The following is a 24,139-nucleotide window of genomic DNA, read 5'->3' as shown; positions in this document are numbered from 1 at the left end:
TATCTGCAGCATCAGCGAGAAAGCCCAGCTCGGCGCAGGCTCAGTGCTCACCGCCGCAGTCCCGGACGGAGGAGGGGGGCTCGGGAACGCAGCGTCTTCGCAGCGGGTTAAGCAGGATTAATACCAAATCCCTATTATATTTGCCAAGCAACTTGAATTTATCAAAATTCCCCCTCGCTGTTCTGGAGCTCCGAGAGGAGGAAATTTTGCTCTCAGAGTAAGATCCAGGCATGCCAGTACGTAGAAATACCAGCATACTGCATTACATTGGCTCCCTGCACTGGCAATACAATTGCGAGCCGCAGCTCCCGCTGTTCCCTTCCCTTTGTGCTTTTAAACACAGCCAGGAAACTTAATGTATTCGTCAGGGGAGGGGCGGGATGAGAGCGTTTTTAACCTCCCCGCCATAAACTTTAATCGGATTCCGGGCTGTTGCACGGCATGGACGCTCGTCTCTTGCTTGCGTCTCCTTCCCCGTTGTCTCCCATGTCTACTTTTACTACGGCCTGTTCTGCGAGAGCCTCTTTCAAGCGAATGAGTGATTTCTTTCTCTTGCCATGTGCAATCGCTCCCCCTTCCCTTCCTACCCTCGCTGGCCTCTCTTACACACACTATGCCTTTCACAGGCGGTCTGCACCCCGAGCCCCCCCTCCTTTTCTTTCTTTTTTGTAGTGTCTTCACATGCAATCTCTCTCTGAATGTGCAATGTCTTTCCTGCTCGGGAGTGCTGCGTCCTTCACAGTGGATTGGTTCCTCTTTCGGAGCAGAGGTAACGGCCCCCCCTTTTCTATCATTCCCTCTTCCTCCCTCGCCTCCTCCCCTCCTCCCCCAGGGCAGGCGGCCGGCGTGGGAAATGGGCCCGACGTGCGCTGCATGGTGGATGGCCGCGCTGCTCCTGGTCCACGTGCCCCGGCTGCCGGGGGGAGGACGGGGCTGTGCTGGCTGTGTGTACCCCGCACCCCCCCGCAGCCCGCTCGTTCGTGCGGGGACGGAGCGAAATCACCCCCGCCTCCGCTCTCCGCCTCCCCGGCACCGTAGACTCCCGGTCCCGCGGCCCGTGCGCCCACAGCTTCCCGGGTGTCTGTAGGAACAAGCCCAGATGTTTCAGGAGGAGGAGGTTTGTCCCTTTCGGGCAAATCTGTTGCGCAGTGTGACTCCCCCCTTCTTCCTGGCTGCCCCCCTCCCCGATGCACAGAGACGCCGACACGCGCTCAGACGCGACACGGCATTTGTCCTCCTGATCGGGTGAGATCAAGTGGGAAGAGGGATCACAAATGTAATCGTCTGTAATAAATAAAATAGCCCGAGATGCTGGTGATATACAGAGGGGAAATAGGAGCTTGTGTCCTTAAAGGGAACATCTGATAAGGCCACCGAAGTGGCATCTTGCGTGTGGGAAGGAATCCGTCTTGCTGACAATCGCAGCCGGCTGTACGTGGGGAAATCCTAAAGCAGCCTGGGAGCTTCCCCGGCTCTTTACATCCCCCCCAAGCTCGCGATACTCTGCGGCTGGGCTTTGTTGTCGTTGTTGTAGTTGTTGATTGGAAAGACAGGGGTCATCGCTAAAATATGCAGATGTAATTAATGGCTGGTTTATCTGCATGTCTTGGCTGAGCCCGGCTTCTGTCGTCGGCAGCCGAACTCGCGTCCACACTTGGCGCTTTCAGCCCACGATAATTTCGTTTTCGCAGTTTAGGAATGTCGGTGGCTCTCACTGGAAAATTATTTCTGGGATCCCTGGTTAAAAACAGACAGACTGGTTGCGTATCCATGCCACTCTATACGTTAACAAATGTACATTACTTATTACTATTTGCACGCACACAAACGAAAAAGAGGTTCCAGAAGGAAAAAAAAATCGGGTTGTCTTGAAAGTAACGTATTCATAATAATACGTGGAAAAGGTTAAATAGAGTAAGCATGACAGCAAATTCGAAAGCAGGGTAAAAACAAGGGCAGAACCCCCACATGCAGCAGTTAAAGCCACATGACGGAAAGGAGAAACTAACTCAAGAACTCCACCAAGGGACAAACAGCTGAAATGACACCACAGCAGCACGGAGCCCGCGGTGACCTCTCATCTCTCTAAAGTGTCTTGCTGATCTGGTACAATTCTGTTGTGACCTCTTCACTCCCTTCCCTACCACAACCGCCCCCTGTCCGCCTCAGAGCTGCCGTAGTTCCTTGCAGTGAATATACTGGGAGGTCGGCTGAGTTACAGGGAGTACTGACACTTGGCCAGTGTCTTTCACAGCTTTGCAAATATGCTTGCTGTGTAGTAGCATGTAATAGGCAGCAGTGATTAAATTATTCATTACAGCAAGAGCCTTTCTGATGGACGTTAAAACTTAAGAGTTTAAATAAGGAAACCACAGATTCACTTTTAAGCAGATAAAACCCACATCTGTGCTTATTTAACTGAATGCTAGCTAAGCATGAAACCAGTTACTTTGTTTAAATCCTCTCTCTTTTACTCTCTTTCAGAATTTCAAGCTAGATAATACACCATAGAAGTTACTGACAGAGCAGAATTAATCTGTGTTGGATAACACTGGTTAAATCTCACATGATTATAATTGCTCATTCTTAGAGTCGTATCTGAGGTCTGTTCAAAATGAAAGATTCTTGCATAGGCATGATTCCATCAGCATTTCTGATTTCTCACATTTATAAAGAATTATGCTAATTAATATTTAGCCAAAGGGGTAGTGATTCTGTTTACTAAGATTTTTGCAGTGTATATATATTTCTTACAAATCACAATTAATAACTTTGAGGTTTTCTCTTTCTTTCATTTGTTCCTGATATTATTCTATAGAATTTGTTATGAAAGGTCTTTTACAGACTGTTTTTTTCCCCCAGATGTTGACAAATAAATCTAACTATTCAAAATCATGCAGAAATGACAGACAGAATACACTTAAAATCAGAAGGAAAAATTAATGAAAGGTCTTTAAAAAAAGCATATGAATTTTTATGAGGGGAGGCAGATTTTTACTAGATTTATGCCTCATATGCAGCTACTAACTTTCCTGGATTTGCAGGGGTATAAACGAGTGCTGTACCCAGCCCCATTATTTTATAGATTTATTTTTAAATAAAATATTGTTCAGTTTCTCTAAATGCAAAGGAAACTTAGAAAAAATTAGAGTGAGTTTGCATGAATCCCTATAAAAATATAGAGAAATTATGAATAATTAGTATGTATTTTACATAAAGAGATAAAATGAGATATTCAGGGGAGATAATTAAAGCTGAATTTAATTTAAATGAAATGTATGAGAACCAGGTAGCACCGACAAAGAAAGAAAAATGTGTTCATTGTCACTGAAAATATTAAATGGGTACAGTTGATATGCATATGGATTCACTAGCAGAGAACACTGGTTACTTTGGGAAATAATGTAGGATGGGGGTTTTTTATATAATGTTTCCAAGGGGGATATCAGTAGCGAGCCCACTGAAGGTCTTAAAAATGCCTTGTAAATTATCCTTATAAGATAAAATGAAGTCCGATGACCTGCTCAGTCACCTAGGCAAGCCACTAACAAATGTCTCTTTCCAGATTATGTCAGTCAGATCACAGTTTTGCACTTCTGTACTTTTTAAATATATATTCTGGATTCACCTCATGATTTGTCTTTGAATACGTGGCAATCATTTCTGCTTTGTTTGGTGGACTGGTGGAAAGTCAAAGAAGCTCATTCTGAAGAGAATTTAAAACAAGTTTGTGTTCCAGAGAACTACGTATACAAAGAAATGTCTTGTGTCATGAAATTTGATGGATAGCAGTAAAATATAATAAACTGTTACAGATATATTGAAATACAGTGTTTTCAAGCTCAAGCTCCCGTTTATTTCTGTCAGATATCCTTTATATACTGAACTGAGTACACAGACTTCGTAAAGTTATTTTACCTCTACACACTCTTGAAGACTTCTCAACCCAACATAATTTTTCAGTTCTGTGCTTTAGATTTTTTATTTATTTTTTTCTGAATTAAAGTTTTCTTAATTTTTAAATTAAAATCACCAGATCATAAAATCTTTTGTTCAACATTCCTACTTCATCCTGTGCAACTTTAATTTATTTTTAACATAATTCAGGAGAGCATAAAAGATCTGACATATCTTCATGAATCTACTGTATCAGCTGCCTGTTGAGCAGAAGAGAAAATATCCAAGCAAGATGACAACTCTGCAGAGTTCTGCATAAGAACCTTTGATATCGTAATTCAAACACTGTTATGGATAATTGAATTCTGTGATGCTCTATGCCTTTGTGTAAGTTAATGCCAATATATGTTATTGACTATACCTAAAATGAAATTTATAAATCTACAAATATAAATACTTGCTTATTTGGGACCTTTAATGTTTCTGTCTACTTTATCAAAAACAATTACTGCTCTCTGGCTGAAATAAGAGTCATATAAATACACAGTTATTCTAAATTAGGGAAATAAATATGGTGGCAAAATCATTTAGAATGAGACCAAGCTGTTGGTTGCTTATTGGACAGGCTATTTGGCTTTGTTCTGCAATGATTAAAAGTGCTTTACTAGGTATTTTATAATGTTAAAACTTGCCATTTCTTTTCATATGAAAAGTGAAACATTAGAATCCTTAGAGACTGTATTGCTATAAGCCTTATTTAGCTGTACAGTGCAGAAGCAGACAATGTTTTTCCTTAATCCACTGTTTGACTTTATCAAGGGCATGACTATTCACTGAAAAAAAAGTAAGGGCTATTCACCTGCTACCATCTACTGTTGGTGAGCAAAAGAAAGTGTGAAAAGATGGAGTCCCTTGCACATTTCCCTGAACTAGATGAAAACATAAACATATATATCCATTCCTGTATTGCACAGGTCTAGTAAAGAGCTCTGGCATTTAGCCAAAAGAGAATTAGAGGCTGGAGAAGACCCTGGTTATATCACCCTAAAACAGGATCCTTTAATCACCAATAGGAGTAGCCAAATATATTTTAGACTGTAAAACGCTGATCTATATGCTGGTACTGATCAGCTGGTACTCTGATCAGCTTTGCTTCTGAAATGTTTTGCACTGCTACCTTAATTCTCCAAAATAAGAGTAAAGGATTTGTAGCCACCCTTCCTGGGTTTTGAAATCATTTGTTCACCTGCTGCCTCACTTGCATTTTTTGCCATGCACAGACAGCCATAGTTTTATGTCTACTTTAGCTGTTTTGCAAAGTTTCTTGGTGATCATCCTTCCATAATTACATTTTTAGCTTCCTTTATAAGAGTAATAAGTACTGTACAGAAGGGGGTTTTATGACCTACAATATATCTAGAGGAAGAGAGGTACTGATAAGTTTCCACATTTTTCATCTTCTGATAGAAGCCTGACATATCTTCCAGTTCATTCATTCTGTGAGATGATTAAAAAGTTGCTCTTCAACAAACTAAACCTCATCCAGGGCTCAGCAGGAAATAACTGCAATCTAAGCACATTAAAGAACAGACAGGGCAAACCAAAGTATACCTCTTTCTTTCCTTCTTAAGATCATGGGGAAAAGAGAAAAGCAGTCTAATATTGTGATAAAACTGCAAACCCTGCAGCAGCTGGTTGATGGGTTACGATATAGAACCTAATCCGAAGCATACAGAAGTCAACGGAAGCACTTTGACTAAATAAGCTTGGCTTAGGCCCCTAGTGAGTGAATGATGTTTAAAGCATTCATGTAGATCTTAAGCAGATGAGTGAAGAAGAAAATGATGTGTATTTGAATCAAAATAAATTCCATTAAACCACTGGGTGTAAATGTTATTTTGCCTGACCTCAGAGATCATGTTTATGACTCCAAATAAGCTGGCATTCTTCAGTGCTGAGTCCTGTCCTCCGCTAGTGCAAGCACTCATGTTGCATAAAATGCATATTTCTCAAATATATCTGTATATATATCTGTACAATTCTTATGTTGATACTAATATCAAAGTTCAATACATTATAAACATCTACAGGCTCTTTTTACCCATACATATATTTACTAAGGTCATTTCTCTCAGGGTTTTTTTTTTCAGAATAAGACAAGATTTTTCAATTTCTTTTCATGAGTTAAATTCTGCATTCCTGACATCATGCTGACAAACTTCCCTTTCACCTCTACTCCATTTTTAATGACTTTTTCAGTGAATCTTTGGTTATTATGGAGGACAGGAATTGTTCTATCTCATGTGATAGCGTTAAACATCCCTTTCTTTAACCAGAAATACCTTTTTTAATACTCCATATTAGCATTTTTCATACTTACATCATGTTTGGTGGCTGATAGTCCTTCTCTAGTAGATTGGCTGCATCTTTTTTTTTTCTTTGTCATTTCCACCTGACGAACTCACAGTTTATAGCTGAAAATCTAGTTACGTTGCTCTTTCATACACATAAGTTTAATCTCATTTCTATTATAGAATCATCAAGGTCATCTGATTCTTCCTGTATATTTTTATCATTTCGTGATTCTCAGACTTGCTTTATCAACAAATTTCAGCAGCATGCTCCAAGGTTTTGTGATCTAGGCTTTAATTTAAATATCAAAAAGATATATGGCAAGGCAGCCCATGAAGAACCCCTTAGCAGCTTCCATCTGACAATGCAAACACCTAACACAGTCTGTTGTCCTCTCCTGGTTAGTCAGTTCTTTATCTTCTCAGTCTTAAATAATTCTTTTCATATCAGATAGTGTCAAAAACTGTTTTGAAATCCAGATAGGTGAGATCTTCTTTTGCCCTGCTTAGAAGATAAATTATTAAAGAAAGATGTTGATAAAAGGTATTATCTACTCTTGGAAATATTTGTATAGATTTTATTAAGTTTGCTTTGTACTTTTGTGTACTCTGTACTTCTGTACTTGTATGAAGAATAGTTCCCCTCTACTTGGCACTGGTGAGGCTGCATATTGAATCCTGTGTCCAGTTCTGGGCTCCTCAGTACAAGAAAGCATTGAGGTGCTGGAGCGAGTCCGGAAAGGACAACGAAGCTGGTGAAGGGTCTAGAGAGTAAGTCACATGAGGAGTAGCTGAGGAAGCTGAGGTTGTTTAGCCTGGAGAAAAGGAGGCTCAGAGGTGACCTTATTGCTCTCTACAACTACATGAAAGGAGGTTGTAGCAAGGTGGGAGTCAGTCTCTTCTTCCAGGTAATTAGTGACAGGACAAGAGCACATAGACTCAAGCTGCACCAGGGGAGGTTCAGGTAGAACATCAGAAGGAATTTCTTCACAGAAAGGGTTGTTAAAAATTGGGATGGACTACCCAGAAAGGTAGTGGAGTCACCATCCCTGGAAGTGTTCAAGAAACAACCGGATGTGACATTTAGTGCCATGGTCTAGTTGACAAGGTGGCGATCAGTCAAAGGTTGGACTTTATGATCTCAGAGGTCTTTTCCAATCTAAATGATTCTGTGATTCTGTGCTATTACTCATTCTTCGCTTCAAAATTAATTTTGAAGCTTTACATGCTAAAATCATCTAAAAGGCATATCGAAACATCTATTTATTTCCTCTCTTCTGCTTCCCTTTCCAAATGTAGGCAGGCCATTTGCTATTTTCCATAAATGATCATCCTGAAATACTTATTAAAAATCCTTGTTCTAGATTCTTTAGATATGCATATTAATTTCTTCAAGATTCTGCAGTGAAAGTTATGTAGACTCTTGGTTTGAATATTTTCTAGTGTTTGAATTAATTTTGTTTAAGTTGTGTTCTTCTGTAACTTTGCTTTTCTTGATCATTTTCCTCATTTCAGTATTGCAATCCTTGTTGAAACCTGAAACAACATATAACTTATTTGGGTATTTTCAGGTAAATAATTAGAATTTTACTGATTGTTTTTGCTTCTTTATAGCACATTCTGCAAAAGTGAAGCCATTGCTTTCTTAGCAATTTTTGGATAAGACCTGAAGGTTTACATTTGACACTTCATTAAAGAGTACAAGGGGATGCACTATTTACATATTCTGCACTATTTACCATTGCAAGTCTGTGTGTCTGTCTTATCTACATATTGGCTACATGTCATCTACATTATTATCTGCAAATTCGTAATTTACATATTTGAATGCTTTATATGAAAAGAAGGGGAGTGAAAGTGAGGATAAGTAGATCATTGCAGAACAAAAGAAGCTATATCTGACCAAAAGAAACTTAGAACTTTCAAAGACTTGAATAATGCACAGGTAGAAAACAGGTGGAAGAAACTGAAAACATGCATGGGTTTTCACAAGAACAGAGTTTTCCTGAATGTCAAAGGTCAGTCCAAATTGTGAGAGACACTACCAGTTGCCAGATGGTATCAAGCTGAATATACAGATAGTGTATATACATATATATAAAAATATATAAAGTCCTTGATGAGTCAAAAAAATCCATATACTGGAATAAATCATTCCATGAAGATTCTTTTATCAAATACTTTAGAGAAGTTTAGAAAGATAGATTAGAACAAGAAGACTGGAAATAGAATAGGTGAAGATTTTTAATTTTGTGAAAAAATACAATGAAAATTTTATAAGGGAGAAATAAGAAAGAACAGATTTCAGAAAGATGATGGCATTCCAATTTTAATTTTAAAACTATGCATCAACACAGCTGGGTGAAGCTACTTCTTAACCAAGTTATTAGGCTTTTATTTATTAACTTTTGTTTTTCTTTTAAAAACATTTTGGCATTTTTGTACTAAAATTCTATTTTTTTTTCCTCATGGGAGACTACATGACTTATAGTGTAATTGAAAGAGGATATATTTAATTTACTTCAGTTCCAAAAAGTTCATGAACACAAAGTAATGAGAAGAAAACTTTTTTAGTTTCATCTTATATATCATTCTTGGAAGAAGTTATTGACTTAATTTGGTATTATTACTCCTCTGAAAGTTATAAGTAAGAATGATACCTATTATGACTTCATGACACTTCAAATAATATATCCCTTTTTTTGATTGCTTATTAGTTTACTGAACTTTAGCATATAACTTCTTTCCAGGTCTGAAGCTATATTTAAATTTTTGAAAAAAATCAGACTGATTCAGTGATACCTGATAATGATACTCATGATGAAATTTATAGACAACCTTATTTAAATATTTTCAGCACTTTTATACATTTCATTATGAACTTGAGCTTTTAAGAGGCTAACTTTCGGGAGTTTTTGTCTTATGATTGAAATCCATCCACCCAAGTTTGTTCAAATAGCAAAACATTAAAATACTGCATTTAAATAAGTGTGGTAAGGAGTTTACATTTTTAGAGAATAAACTCTCCAAATATTTTATTCCCATTATGTGTAGCCCAACATGTTGCTAACTAATACTTTTTGATAATTTCAACTTTTTGCCCAGAAACTACAATACTCCAGCATTATGTGACTTCTCTTTTTGGACATAACAGTGCGGAGCAGGATGCTGCCATGTTTGAACACAGAGGGATGGAAGTTAGATCTGAAGAGAGAGAAGAGGATAAAGAAGGGTTATTGAGTGTTCTAGGTATCAATGAAGTAAAAAAATAACTGTGAGATTTACTATAAAATTATCCCATTCATGCTCTTTCTAAATGGTCATAACATTTTATGTATTTAGTTGTTGTTCAAATCACAACGGCTTATTCAGAAGATCAAAAGGATATGGTCCTGATGACCAGCCATGTAAGTATTACTAATACAGCATATGATTAAACTTCTGTTGTGTTTCAGTTTGTTTGTTTGGGTTTTAGCTGGGAAATGATCTAGCAAAAAAAATTAATATAAACCCCTCCAAACTAATATCAAGAACACTGTTTATATTGCCAAATATGAAAACTATACACAATATAACACTCAGAAGCTAGAAAATATCAGAATAATACTGTCAGCAGACCCTTAATTCAGTGATTGCAATCTAATTACATGTTCACATATTCTTTCTCCACTGAATTTCAATTTGAAATCAAATAAAAATAAAATTCAATTGAAAAAATTAAAGTACATAAATAATTTTTAATACATTAATAAATATTTTTATTTAATTATTGTGGCAGGATAGGTCCACCCTGATAAGATCTAAAATCCAATCAAGTTATCAACTGCTGGTACCAGAGTGTTGTCTTGGTGTTAAATCATGCTAAAACCATCCTGGTCCACCAAACTTCGAATACACACCCTGCTTTTGAAGCAGGACTTGACAGATAAGCTAGCCTGTGGGCTTGTAGATCTGTGACTACCAGTCCATCACTTCATAACTCTAAAAGCCCAGTCCAATTTCCATATGGCAGGTTCTTCCACATACTTCCTTGAAGTGTGGAGGTTCTCCCGTGAAGCAGGGAGACGTTATGGTTACTCCCCAGGGATTGAGAGAGAGAGATCTGCCTGCTGTCTTGTATGGTGAGTTGCATCAATCTCTAGTTATTGTTTCTTTTGCTAACTGCAATACAATTGCTTTAATATAATTTCTTTGTTACAGTGCACTATATTCCTTTGTTGTATAATATTCTACTAGTAGATTTTTTAGCTTTTACACTGTGTAGTAAATAATTCTGATTAAGATCTTTCGTCTGTTCACCTGTTTGTTAATTTGTTGTAATAAACCATTCATATAAGTATATCTATTTTGGCATCATTAAAACCTGCAGTTCAAGGTGATTTAATCATACCTCTATAATTCCTTTAAATTTAAACCATTAACATAGTCTGAGGCTAAGATAGGATTCAGCTGCACCTCAACCCTTCTCTGAGAAGGGGTTTAGGAAGAAAGGTGCTTTCTGCACCTCAAGACTCACTGGCAAGGCTTTGCTATTTAGTAATTTTGTCTAAGCCTTCCACTCGCCCATGACAATTATACAGAATAAATGTGTAAGATTGGATTTAATAAGAAACTTATTTGATTTTAAATTTTTTTCATGTTCAGTATTAGTCTCAAGGCATTACTTACTGCACGCTGTTCAAACAGCATCCTGGACACATAATTATAAATGGAATTTTTTATGATATATATCACTGAATTATCTAAAAAATTTAAAAACTTCATTTAATTTGTGAAGAATTGTATTATACCATAGGTTATCATGAGTCCAGTATTAAAAATGGGAAAGTACTACAGAGATGCAGGTCAAAAATATCCACAGATTTAGGATATCTAATTTGAGTGTTTAAGATCTACATTTTTGAGGAGTGCTTAGAATTACATGGCTTTTACATGTGCAAACCAAAACTCTCACTGACATAAAGTGTGTCTGGAGACTCTCAATGCAAAACAGTCTTATGATTTCAGGTAAGAACTCAAAAATAGATGAAATCACAGTCAAAATATTTTGTTCTGTGACAATATCATGGGGGAACTCAATGCTGGAAGTGAGTGTTAGTTTCCAGCTTTAAAATAAAACATTCTAACACTATGAAACACTGTTTTCTGCCTTGATTTAGTTTCAGGGAAGTTTGGTTCTGTACAATGAAGAAAGTAGGGACCTTGAGGGGAAAAAATATGAAAATCTTTAATGAAAGAGTATGTCAGACTTCACAGGTACAACTGTCTGGAACCACCAGGTAGATCCCACCTATAGCTTCATTTCATCATTTTCTAACTGTGAAATGAACATTTAATTTTTTGACCGTAAGAATATTGTTTAATATAATTATGTGGCATTTCATAATTTCCATTGCAGACAGAGGACAGTAAAGATCCCTGTCTCTACAAAAGGAAATATGCTTGGGTATACAGTGCTTTGGAGAAGAAGGAACTGGAGTGTGGGGAAGAACCCTTGAATAAGCATAACTTGAAGATGCACAGATGGTAGAAGTTCCCAAATGTTCTATGATTCTCTCTGGGCATCTTTTGCTATGTAAGTGTGATAACATTTGTTAGAAGGCATGATTAAGGCTTTATGGGCTTCACAGATGGAATGTAATTTAGTGGAAGGACTTGAAAGAAAGAAGATTCAGATATGAAATGTATTCTATGACAGGAATTAGAAAGGGTTGGGTCCAGAGAGGTAACATAGATATAAAAATAACTAAATATTGTTCTGTGATCCTATCTGTGAAAGAAAAGACCTAAGTTCCCTTCATCCAGGGATATCTCTGCTTTTCTCACAGGAATGTGTAACATAAAACATATTAGCAGTTTCAGAAAACTTATTTAAAGTCATATTGTCAATTAAGTGGCCTGTTAGGCTACAGAATTAAGGAAGATTTCTGTCCCTCTTTTTCCTCTAGTAAAAATCGTTTACACTTCCACCCTTTCAACTCACAGCAAGCCTCATGTCCACTGTGCTGTATAGGCAGGAAGAAAGCCCTTTGACAACACAGGGCAGTAAACTTCAGAATGGAAGCGAGCTTCCATTTCCCTCAACTTCCACTTGAGGGATATGGAAGAAAGTCATACCAGACAAACTGATTTACCTAGACCCTCTTTCGGAGATTCCTAGATAGCATATATACATATGCTTGTATGTATATATTTTTTAAAAATAATATAATATAAATAAATAAATAGGTATATGTGTATATGATAATAGCAAGAAAATACTTGACAAATAGCTGCTGACATGTAAAATTTCATAAACCACAAGAGTTGTCAATAGGACATCAGAATTATTTATCAACTATATACAGAATGTGGTCAGTTGTTTCAGATTCATCAGTAGAAAGACTTGGAGTAAATAATCTAGGCTGCTTCTTAGGTTTTCCCCTGCTATATTTAATTTAAAAGCAGAAATAGTTTTTTAGAAAATAATTTTGGTTTTAAGAAGCAAGAAGGATTAGATGTCAACTAAATGATTGTAGAAGAATGCAAACATCATTACTGATCTTCAGTCATGCTGGAAATTTAAGGTCTGAGACTGAGAACAGCCCATGTAATAGTGCTCTCTCACCACACGAGCACTCTCATCAAAACCACCATTCAAGACTACTGTCACATCTGACTTGTGGATTCAAAAACTATGGACCCTGGGCCAGAGTGAGGACTAATCAGTCATGAAACACTATTTTAAAAAAACAATATTTTGCTCTTCCTAGAGGGAAAAGAAAGCTGCTAAATATTCGTCTCTTGCCTTATAATTACAAAAGTAAGATTTCTGTTAGCGATCCTTCATTAAATCTAGTTACAAACTGGAGAGAGACAAAAATATTACCATCTTGTTCCTCTTTTTTTTTGGACTTGAGATATATTTATGAAAAAAAAAGATGAAATACAGAAATATTTAGAAAATACCTTTCTGAAACAAAGGACAGATTTCCATTTTAAAGAAGGTTGTCAGGAAGCCAGACTCTCATATTTGAGGTTCAAGTATATTGTGCTCAAAATCTCACTTGCTTGTAGCCCGTTCTTGGTAAGGCCTTCAGTTTGACTGTCAGGTCTTCTTCAGTGTTTTGTTTCCCAGAGCTGTTTCTCCTTTACGAAAATATCTGTGTGTCAGTTTAAGGCATTTTGAAGTCAATCGGTTGTAAATGCAAGCTTGTATTATGGGACTTTACTTTAGTGTGGTTAATGAATATGTTCCCATGACTTTTAAATGGACTGGTGCCCCAGCATATTGTCAAAATTATGCCATTTGAAGACATTTCCACTTATAATGGGGCTTAAATCTTATTTCCCTCAATATCTGCACTCAGTCTAAGGCTTCTCCGGAAAAAAAAAAAAAAAAAATGTATCTCAGCTGCTGCTCCTGCTCTTAATGCTTTCCTAGTAACAGTAAGAGCAGAAACCAACTGATGCCTCACTCTGATACTCACACAGAAACAATATGCAGACACTCTACTATCCTCCATTCCTGGTTGAAGAGCTCTGTGCTACCATTTCATATTATCTACACACAGCTGCTGTTCCATGTGTCTGCTAAAGCTTCGTGCCTCTCTGTAGTCTCTGAGACTTCACATTTTCCCTGTAGGAACTTAGAGTGAGACTGGTAAAGACTCCCTTAATTGCAAGCTACTGCAGATCCTAATTGGGGAAAAAAAGCACGTCACCTGAAATAGACCTGAAATAATAGTTCAGACACAGTCCTGGATGAGTGGAAGGAAGAAAAATAGAAGGGACTATAAAGAAGGTGAGAAAAGAGGTGGAAGTTGTACTATTTGATTGTGTCCTTCACTTGCTGAGTCAGCAGGAGCCAAGAGCTCTGCAGGGGCACATTTAACCTTCACATTTCTCCATAGAAACCCCATCTGGCCAACTAAATTGCCAGCAATTGAGAAGCCATGCAGGAAGCTGTATCCAGCTATTCCCATTCAGTGTGAAGGTTACTGTGTTGTGGAGGTAGTGGAAGAGGAAATAAGGAAAACATTGCAAGACTGTGCCTCTCACACACAATAAAAGAAAGCATGAAATATGAATTGCATTTGGGCTGTTCACTGCTGTAGTTCTTAGACACATATAGGCAGTCTGAGAAAATGGTGCTTCTATTTTAGTAAGACCCATCAGGCAAATTCGGGAGAAAAATCATCATGGAGAAAAAAAGTTCAAGGAAATTCAATAGTCAAATTTTACTATAGGATTTGTATTTGAATTTCAAAATCAAAAGCTTTTACTTTTAATCTTTTTATCAGGCTGTCTGAAGGAAATTTCTTGGAGCTCTACTAGGCCTTTGCAAGGATGACTGACTTCAACCTCCATTTAAAAGGCCTAAAAAACTTTTTAGGTTAGGCCTTCTCTGGACCTCTTAAAATGCAGTGTTCACTCAGGTGCAAGTACTGAACTAAGATAACAAATATAAAAACATTACATGAAAGAATCCAATAATTTATGTTGGGAAAGCTCCAGAAGAATGCATCAGCTACTGGTTTATGTGCTGTTAAACAGCAGTTGCACTTTAGCCTTTTACTTCAGTGTTTCCCAATGAGTGTGTGTCTCTCACTAGAGAAATGTGCTGGCATTACAGGTGAGGCACAGAACAGAGTACAATCCAGTGAATGTGTTAACTTAGGCTCTATGCCCAGCCTGGCACTGCCAGCAGTAGCAAACTGAAGGAAGGAAGATAATCAAGTACAGCAGTGTGAAAAAAAGGGAAATGAGGGGAAAAAAGGACAACACAGTTTCCAGGAAAGCTTGGTTTCTCTGCTCACAGTAAAATATGTTAAATAAGCCAATATTCCTTGTTGCATAACTTCTTCAGTTCCCTGATGCTAGTTGTAGCTTGATGTCAGCAGGTTGTGTTATCCTGATGAGCTGAGTTACTCTCAGGTGACTAGGTCTCTTGATGGTGCTTTATTGATCAAGTCTTCATGTGGTCTAAGCAGTTTATAAAGGCATCAGTATTCAGGTTTCAGCATGGAATGAGTGATCATTCAGATTCAAAATTGCTAGTCCTTCATGTTTTATGTGAAGTATTTGAGTTTCAGGAGAACTTAAACTTTAATTTCAGATTAATTTTTTCTTTCACTGATTGAACCTCATTTTCTATAAGCCCTGCAAAGCTTTGATAACTGGGCACAAAAAGTTTCCCAAGAGCAAATTAACCAGTTGTTTATAAGAACACTTACCACCCCATGAGTTTTCTAAGTCATCGGTTCCCAGCCAAAAAGTCTGGAGATATGTGTCACATCAGCAGTGAAGCAGAGAGCAGAACAGAAACCAATAAACTTCCCTCAAGAATAACACAATTTACTTCATTCTATTAATGAGCAGTTGAAGCTAGATATCAATTTTTTCTACTACCTCTCATCTACTAAACTGGTACTTTGGCCAGATTTCTATTACTCTCAGTTAACTTTACAATTTCAAAAAGGTGTACATAAAATGTTCCTCCTTTTTTTTTTTTTCCTGGAAAAGATAAAGAAATCGACGATTAACTACATCCTTCCTAGAAATGTAGGAATACTGATGAATGTTAAGTCAAGTTACAGTGAATACTGAAGAAAGTATGTCTGTAATTCTCTGCGAAGATCATTTATTAAGGATATATGTCTGTAAAAATACCCTCTGCACCCATAAACTGCAGTACTAGTTTTACTATATTTCTGTCCAGAATTGGTAATGAATACAAATTTAGGCATATTCAGTCAGTGTGCTTACAAAAACTGTCTACCAAACTACAATCAACTTAACCAAGTAGAATCACTGGCCTTTAAATATTGAGTCTTAATATATATGTTCTCTTTGTCTTTTTGCAATGTAGTAACCGCGCATATTTAAAACAGTATTTTGGTCCATTGCACTTTTGGGCTACCTTTTGAAGTATTCAGGACATGTAAAAGTGGACTTTAACAGCCATAATTAGGTTTTCTGCTGCTTCCTTCTGCCAATTTAACACATTGCTCTTTTACTGTAAAGGTGGCTTTCCACAATCACATCTGTACCATTTCCTTGCAAAATGTTTGGTGGCAGGAGAGGACCAATCACATGACCTTTGAGCAGAACCCAAACCACAAAAGAGAAGCTTTTCTTTCTTTCCTTGCCATTGGGAGTTTACGTGTTATTCTAGTGAGTCCTGAAGGGCTTCCCAGGGAAAGCTAATGCAGACTGACTTTTTTCCAAGCCTCCTCTTGCTCACCGAAGGATGGTGGGAGCAAGCTTGTTGTTCTGTGGACTTCAAATCTATTCCTAATTCATCAACAGATGGCAGTAGAAAACTCCCTTCTTACCTATCATAAGACCAAAGGCCTTACAAATGACCCTAATAATGTCAAAGGAAGAAGAAACCTCCAAACTGTGGCTGCACAAATCTTATATATAATGTGCTCTAAACTTCTCAGGGCACTACAAAAGTCTCCTAAGGATTAATTTTATGCTGAGCCTACTACTCAGAAGCAACTACTGCTTTTGGAATTACTATCTTTCCTGCTACCTTCTCCTGTTTTTAAAGGATTCTTTTGTAGATGTACTTTATTTTTCTAGTTGTGAAAAAATATTTGGAATATAGATTATAGCAAATAATTTGCTTTCCCCACAGATAGATTGCTGTGATGAAAAATCAGTTCTCTTATCTCGGTAAAGACTTTTTCAAATGTTACCATTATAGTGACAGAACAAGTAATTTAGTCAGTAAGTTTTTGAGACATGCCTCACTAGATTTTGTCATTTCATTAATTCCTCCCCCTTTAAATCAAGTAGATGGTATAATAAACTTAGTGAATTCTTTATATAGATCAAAACATTAAGATGCATGGAATATACAGAAGTTTCTTATTCCATTTTTTAAAAGATGCTGATATCTTGGCATTGCCAATCAAAGAAAAAAGATTACCATAAAAATTTCTTAGAGGCATTTTTTTGTGTAATGTATAATAGTGGGTGTCTGATATAGGAAAACTCATAATATATAATTCTCTTTTAGCCTCAAGGCACATGAATAAGGCCTAGAGTTCCTGATTTCTATTTCCACCTCTTTCACTAACTTATCTTAATAATTCTTTGCAGTTCACAATATTCCAGCATGTTTCTTATGGTGAGAGAAACTGATTTCAAAGGGAAGGAAGAAAGGAGAAGAAATGTCTCTTTCAGGCACTGCTGGAGGGAGTGGTTTGCTGTTCTAAACATAATGGAAATGTGTGAATTTGCTGAGCCAATGATTTAAATTGAGGTACGTTTGAGTCAAATCCTCAAGATGTGAGCACTGATTTCCCTTTAGTTTAGTGAGTCGATTTTCTTAGAGTAAACTTTAAGCACTGACCGTGTGTTGTCTGTATGAGGGTACATACTTGGCAAAGGAAAGTGTATGTCCTAGAAGCCGTGCAGAACATTTTGCCTTTGCACGCTGTTCTACAGAAATACTGGGGGAAAGCCAGCATAGTGTCAAAGCCATAAAGACTGAAACTTCATTTTTAAAGAATTTTTGCTTTTTGGTTTCTCACTATTATTTTCTATTTGGTTGGGTGTGGGTTTTTTGGTTTGTTTTGGGGTTTTTTAGGTTTTGTTTTGGTTTTTTTGTGGTTTGTGTTTTGGTTTTTTTTCCGGTTGGTTGGTTTTTTTCCTCTCCTCGAAGGAAACAGAGAAACTTACCATAGTAGAATACATTTTGGTCCCATAAGCAGAAATACTTATTGATTTGTATGTCTCCCCTCATCTGTTTTTACTATGTAAGTATTGTAAAGTTTTCCTATAAATTGGGAAAGGAGATAAATAATATGGTAAGTATTCAGTTTATTTCAAGTATATTTTGCAGTTTCTTAGTTACGTAACTACTTTCAGGTTGTGTCATTTTCATACGAACAATTTTAGAAAAAATGAAAGTAACATTAATTCTTTGGCTATAGGCATATATAGTGGTGTTGAGCCTGATATTATTCTTATGAAAAATACAACCTGTTTATAAAAATGAGGTTTTGGTTCATGTATATCTACTCAAGTGAGGACATTGATAACAAACTTTTTATGTGTTAGCTAACTGTAAATATAAACCAATAATAAAAGATGTAATTTAATAGATAAGTACTCATATCATAGAAATGGTATTCCTGTCATGCTGTCTTTAATATATTGTCACATACATTTATTTCCAGAAGACCATGGACATTAAACTCTCTGAATTTTTTAAGAAATTCATTCAATGAATAAACTGTGTGTTCAGATTGTTCAGCCCATGTCCTCTGGCTCCCTATTCTGTGAATAGGTAAAGAAGTTAGAGAATGAAAAACTCATCATGCATTCAATAGGGTTTTCTCATGGTAGTGTTAGTATTTGGAAGATAGTAGCTTCCTTTGTAAATAACCTTGAGATACATTTTAATAAAATGTTATACAATATTATATGTATGTCACTGACAACTTTTATGTTCTGAACTGAAAAAATTTTCAACATTCCATTAACTAGCATATTACACAGGTGGCATGTTCTGGTTGAATACTGAACCACTACACCTTTAGTTTTACTTACTTTTTTTGAGAAACTACCAGTTTATGTGCAGAGCATAGAGCAGGCCAGATGTGGTGCAGATGTGCAGACAGACCTGTTGCAGTCTTATTCATACTGCCTATAGGCTTACTTTGGAGTAAATTATCCCCACCTGAAGTGTCCCTGAGAGAAAATTAGCTGTGACAGTTCAAAAGAGAGCCCAGGAGCAAGCTGACATACAAGCAGTGTGAACAGTCGATGAACTGCAGAGTGAAGTGAAATGGAGTGCTAAGTTGTTTGACAGCATGCATAGGTGACTTAGATCACATGTAGCTTATCAACTGTATCTGTATGGCAGTGATGTCCTGAGGAGACATACCCTGAAATACCATTCTCATATCTTGAGTTAACTCTGCAAAGATTCCTGCACAAAGATGTCCATACCATAACTAGTTATTTTTCTTTTATGTATACCTCCTCATTTTTTAAGACATTTTGCTGTCAATATCTTTCACTTCTCATATATTTACTCAGCTTTTTATGTTCAAAATATTTTACTTTTCAATTTTCAATGCATTTCTGATACAACATAGAAAAATTAAATGAGAATTTACTTCTATTCTAAATTATTATTTCAGAAATTGGTCTTCTTATTTTTGAAGGGCACTCTTTCTGTGATCTGTGATATAATAAATTTCAAAGTATCTCCGAATAATTTCTATTATCACTACTCTATTTTTAACTTTTTTTTCACAGATTTTGCTGAAAATCCTACTTTTGTCTAATCTTTTCCAGTTATTAGAAAATTGTATTTCTGCCTTTACCTTCCCCTTATCCAAACTCCTGAAAGAAATTTTATTTCAGTAAAAGTATCTTCAGTAAGAGAAGTAAATTTTACCAGTTTTCGTATTCTATTATATAATTCGTAGTTGTCTTTTAAAGAGCAACATTTTCCTGATTCACTTTGTAGGGATTACATAGAAAAAGTATAAATCAACTTTTGGGAACATGCAACTCTAAGCCTTCTTTCCTTTTTAATTTCTTTAACCATAAGAAATTGTAAGTCTGTAACGAATTTAAGTCTTCCTGCATTTTGGAAAGGCCTGTCATTTCAAACGCTAGTTTTTTAACATACTGTTGGAAGAATATTGCTTAGCAGTAGAACATGAATTTTCACAAACTTGAGTAAAGTATTCATAGTCAGATTCATATTATGCAATCAAAGTGGACTTTAACACAGAAGTGAAACTCCTGCACTCAAAACAACACTTCAGAATGTCTATATTAGCATTAGTTCATAATGGAGAAACTCTCATTTTGAATTAATAACTTTGAGGTGATCCTCAATCTCTGGTAAACTAAGAGAGGGTTTTGGCCAGAAGGGCAGGAAGGAGCCCAAACCATATATTTCTGAACTGCCCTTTTTCAAATTTAGTTTTTCATGACTCTGGTATGAAATGAACTGAAAATTCAGGTCATTGGCAAAGTGCTTTGTCTACTGTGTTACAGAAATTGCATGCTCTTGTTTAGGCCAGGAAACTCCTGCATATGTGGCTGAACAGCCTTGGTAGGAAATATAGGTCTGAGACGTAGGTTTTAATATCTCTTGGTTAGTTGAACCCTTTTCTGGATTTCTATGTAATTTGCTGTGCAAAACAGGACAATTAGCCACTGTTTAAAAAGGCAAATTTTGTTCTGCTCACTAAGTTCTCTCAAGAGATAAGTCTGCTCTGATTGAACAAGACACCTAACATCTCGAGAAAGGAACGAGAATTCAAATGCAAAATTGTACTGTTTCTTTGTTAGATAGTTTTAGATAGCTTTTTGTGCAGCCTCTGCTTAATTTGTTACTGTACAAACGTGTTAAACCTTTTAAATAATTGTAATGTAGTCAGTAATTTCTTTTTATGTACTGCGACTCCTAAAACTGATACTCATGGTCGACTGTGGTTTTCTCATACATTCTATTTATGGTGTCTTTTATGCAAAGAACTGCATTCAAGAATGGAATTATAACACCCTTCTACTGGAACATGGAAACACAGCCATCTGGCATGTATGTGTTTCATCATTTTGCCAATTTCTTTGCTACAGCCTATTTTTGTTCTTGGGAGAACCTTCTTTTACTTGGTCCTTTTGTCAGAGTGAAATATTGCCAGGCGGAAAGGGACCTGGGCCAGGCGGAAAGGGACCTGGGGGTGCTGATCGACAGGAGGCTGAACATGAGCCAGCAGTGTGCTCAGGTGGCCAAGAAGGCCAATGGCATCCTGGCCTGCATCAAGAACAGTGTGGCCAGCAGGAGCAGGGAAGTGATCCTTCCCCTGTACTCTGCATTGGTGAGGCCACACCTGGAGTATTGTGTTCAGCTCTGGGCCCCTCAGTTCAGGAAGGATATTGAGGTGCTGGAGCGGGTCCAAAGAAGAGCAACGAGGCTGGTGAAGGGACTGGAGCACAAGTCCTATGAGGAGAGGCTGAGAGAGCTGGGGTTGTTCAGTCTGGAGAAGAGAAGGCTTAGAGGCGACCTCATCACTCTCTTCAACTACCTGAAGGGAGGTTATAGCCAGGTGGGGGTTGGTCTCTTCTCCCAGGCAACCAACAATAGGACAAGGGGACATGGGCTCAAGCTCTGCCAGGGGAGGTTTAGGTTAGATGTTAGGAAGAAATTCTTTACAGAGAGGGTTATCAGGCATTGGAACGGCCTACCCAGAGAGGTGGTGGATTCACCATCCCTGGAGGTTTTTAAAAAGAGATTGGACGTGGCCCTTAGTGCCATGATATAGTAATTGGAGTTGGATCAGGGGTTGGACTTGATGATCTTGGAGGTCTTTTCCAACCCAATCTATACTATGATGATACTATGATACTATTAATGCTGAAAAGCATACAGCCTATGTTAAAAACATCTTCACAATCTAGACCCTGCTGAATGATTTGGTAAGGATTCAAATTGCCTATGCTCATGGATTATTATATAAATATGAAATTTTAAAGAATTGCTGAATTTTTGTCACCTGCATGGTTTAATCAATTTCCCAGTACATTGGATTTTTACAATGTAAAAAACTTGATGTCTCTCAGTGCATTTACTCAGTATCTGTATAACCGTGTTTTTAAAGGAAACACAAAGAAGAAGCAATGCAGTTGGGTTATGAAGAGTCATACTATATAGCAATTGCATTTTGACAGATAGTCGAGTTATTCTTTATTCTTCTCCAAGAGAAGAACTTCTTATGTTTTCTCTTTTCACTTTCTTTTTCATGGAGTGAAAAGTTAATATGCAGTTTAAGATTCACTTTTGTGAATCAACACCACTCTGCAATACTTCTAAATATATTTCTGGTTATTCTACTTGCATTTAATAGAGAAATTGCATTTTTAGCTGTAAATTTAGTGCTAGTTTAGGCCAAAACTCAGTAAAAATGGAAACAGGAATTGCTCTTTTTAAGCATACCAAAGGAATGTGTGTGGTTCTAGGAAGTCTTAATCCATTCTGTGCCACCCTGGCCCTAGGTTTGTGAGGATTGTTATTTGGAACTACCAACAGCAAATTGAAGTCTTCTTTTTACTCTTAATTTGATTCACCATCATCTAGGCAGATGAAGATGATCCCTTTCATCTTCCATCTTTGCGTTCTAGAATGGGAAGGAGTTAAAGAATGTGCAACATCCACTTAATTTTGCATATTCTTGTATTCCTTTAAGTCTACCTTAGTACAATGCATAGGTATCTCACTGAACTAAAAAAATCTAGCTCTTATACAGGGAATTTTCAAAAAATCTCTAATTAATTTTCAAAAGTAAGAAAGGCAAGGCAAGCTAAGGTCAGAAACACTTCAGAACAGGCATGAAAAAAGTACCAATCTCTGAACTATCGCTCAGAAATTTGCTCTGGTCCACATTTTTAGTACATTTTAAGTACTTCATACTTTGCTACTCTGGTCACATGAACTGTTATCTTTCTTCTATTCTGAAACTTTATTGTTAGAATTGACCATCTTTTCTGCATGTTACATTCAGAGAATGATGACACTAAAGTATAATAAGGGATGTTTGCATCTATCATTCCCTAGACAGGGAACAGATATCTACTTCTCACTACAAATAGAGCAATGAAACCTTGAAAAGCAAGTTGTGGAAAAGAATTTTGAGAAATTCCAAAACACAGTGTCAAAAAAACCCTGGTGTGTGAAAGCTCATCTGTATCATATTTGCATTCTCTGAGTGTTTAACTTCCTTTGCACCTTAACAGGGCGAGGAGCTTGGAAGGCTATTTAGCTAACACCTCCTTGTCATTTATGCAAAAAAATATGGAATTAAACCAAAGAATTGGCTATAAAATAGATTATAGTCAAAAGAGTCCATGCAGAAAACAGCAGTCAGCCTAATAGAAAATTAGTCAATTCTCTTGTACATCAAGGGTTGGAAGAGAAAAGATAACACCCCATTATAGAAAGGAAGTATTTTTTGAGGCCCAGAAAAGAATTTTTAAAAGATAAGAAGCTAGAGTTGATAAGGTTTTTCGGAACACATACCTATTTCTTTTGGTGACTGACAATCATACCTTTTTCCTTCAGTATCGTGCAACTCTGGTAATTTTAGCAATATCTCATTGTCTCTGTAATTAGGAGTATGTACATATTTTCGTTACAAGCAACATTTGTCAGACATGAAAGCTTTTGCTATTCCAAACTGTGCAAGTATTTTTTAAGGATGTAGTAGCTACCATCAGTGCTTAACTTCTTGATCATCCCACAAAATCTATGAAGTCATGAAGGTCTGAATTGGAAATATATGCTGAAATACCCCACTGAATTGTCATGAATTGTCACTGAATAAAGGTCAGGTACGGGGGAAAACAGAAAGAAAATATTTTTTTAGCACCAGAATAGAAAGTGCAATTTTGTTTTCATTTATTCTCTTCTCTATTGAAGATTTTGTGTTCTGTATATACCAACTGCTAAAATAATTTCAGTATCAATTCTATAACACCATAATAGATCACCAACTGGTCAGTCTTAATGCCTTTGAGACAAACCCGCTCAGCAAGTCTGGCAAGTTATTTAAATTACATGTCATCAGAAGCTTTATAAGAATAAGTCAAACTGCCATATTCTGATACCAATGGCAGCAGGTAAGCCTCTTGAGATGGTTTGAACGATTTGTCAAAAATGTACTTCCTCAAACAGTAAAAAATAGTCTTTCATAGAAATTCCATAGGTGAACTAAATAAGAAAAAACTACAAGCAAATAAGAGCAGCATTTTGCTTGTAGTTTACAGTGTTATGTAAGACAGTCATACATCTCTAACAATAGCAACAATTATTGTATTAATATTAAAACATAAAAACTCCCATATTGGGTCAATCACACATTTAATACAGTATTTAT

At 36.8% G+C, this 24,139-nt stretch overlaps 1 long non-coding RNA gene across 1 annotated transcript; it reads left to right on the top strand.

The window, feature by feature from the left end:
* Positions 1 to 228: 228 nt before the first annotated feature.
* Positions 229 to 4,655, top strand: LOC113946958. The gene is made up of 3 exons (XR_003527597.1): positions 229 to 769; positions 2,485 to 2,603; positions 4,108 to 4,655. It is a non-coding gene; the product is annotated as an uncharacterized LOC113946958 (long non-coding RNA).
* The last annotated feature ends 19,484 nt before the right edge of the window (positions 4,656 to 24,139 follow it).

This window comes from Corapipo altera, unplaced genomic scaffold (assembly GCF_003945725.1).
Source record: "Corapipo altera isolate COAL_440 unplaced genomic scaffold, ASM394572v1 22, whole genome shotgun sequence".
In the NCBI taxonomy this organism is placed as follows: Eukaryota; Metazoa; Chordata; class Aves; order Passeriformes; family Pipridae; genus Corapipo; species Corapipo altera.
Note: the sequence above shows the minus strand (reverse complement) of the source record. Positions and strands in the feature narration are given on the sequence as shown.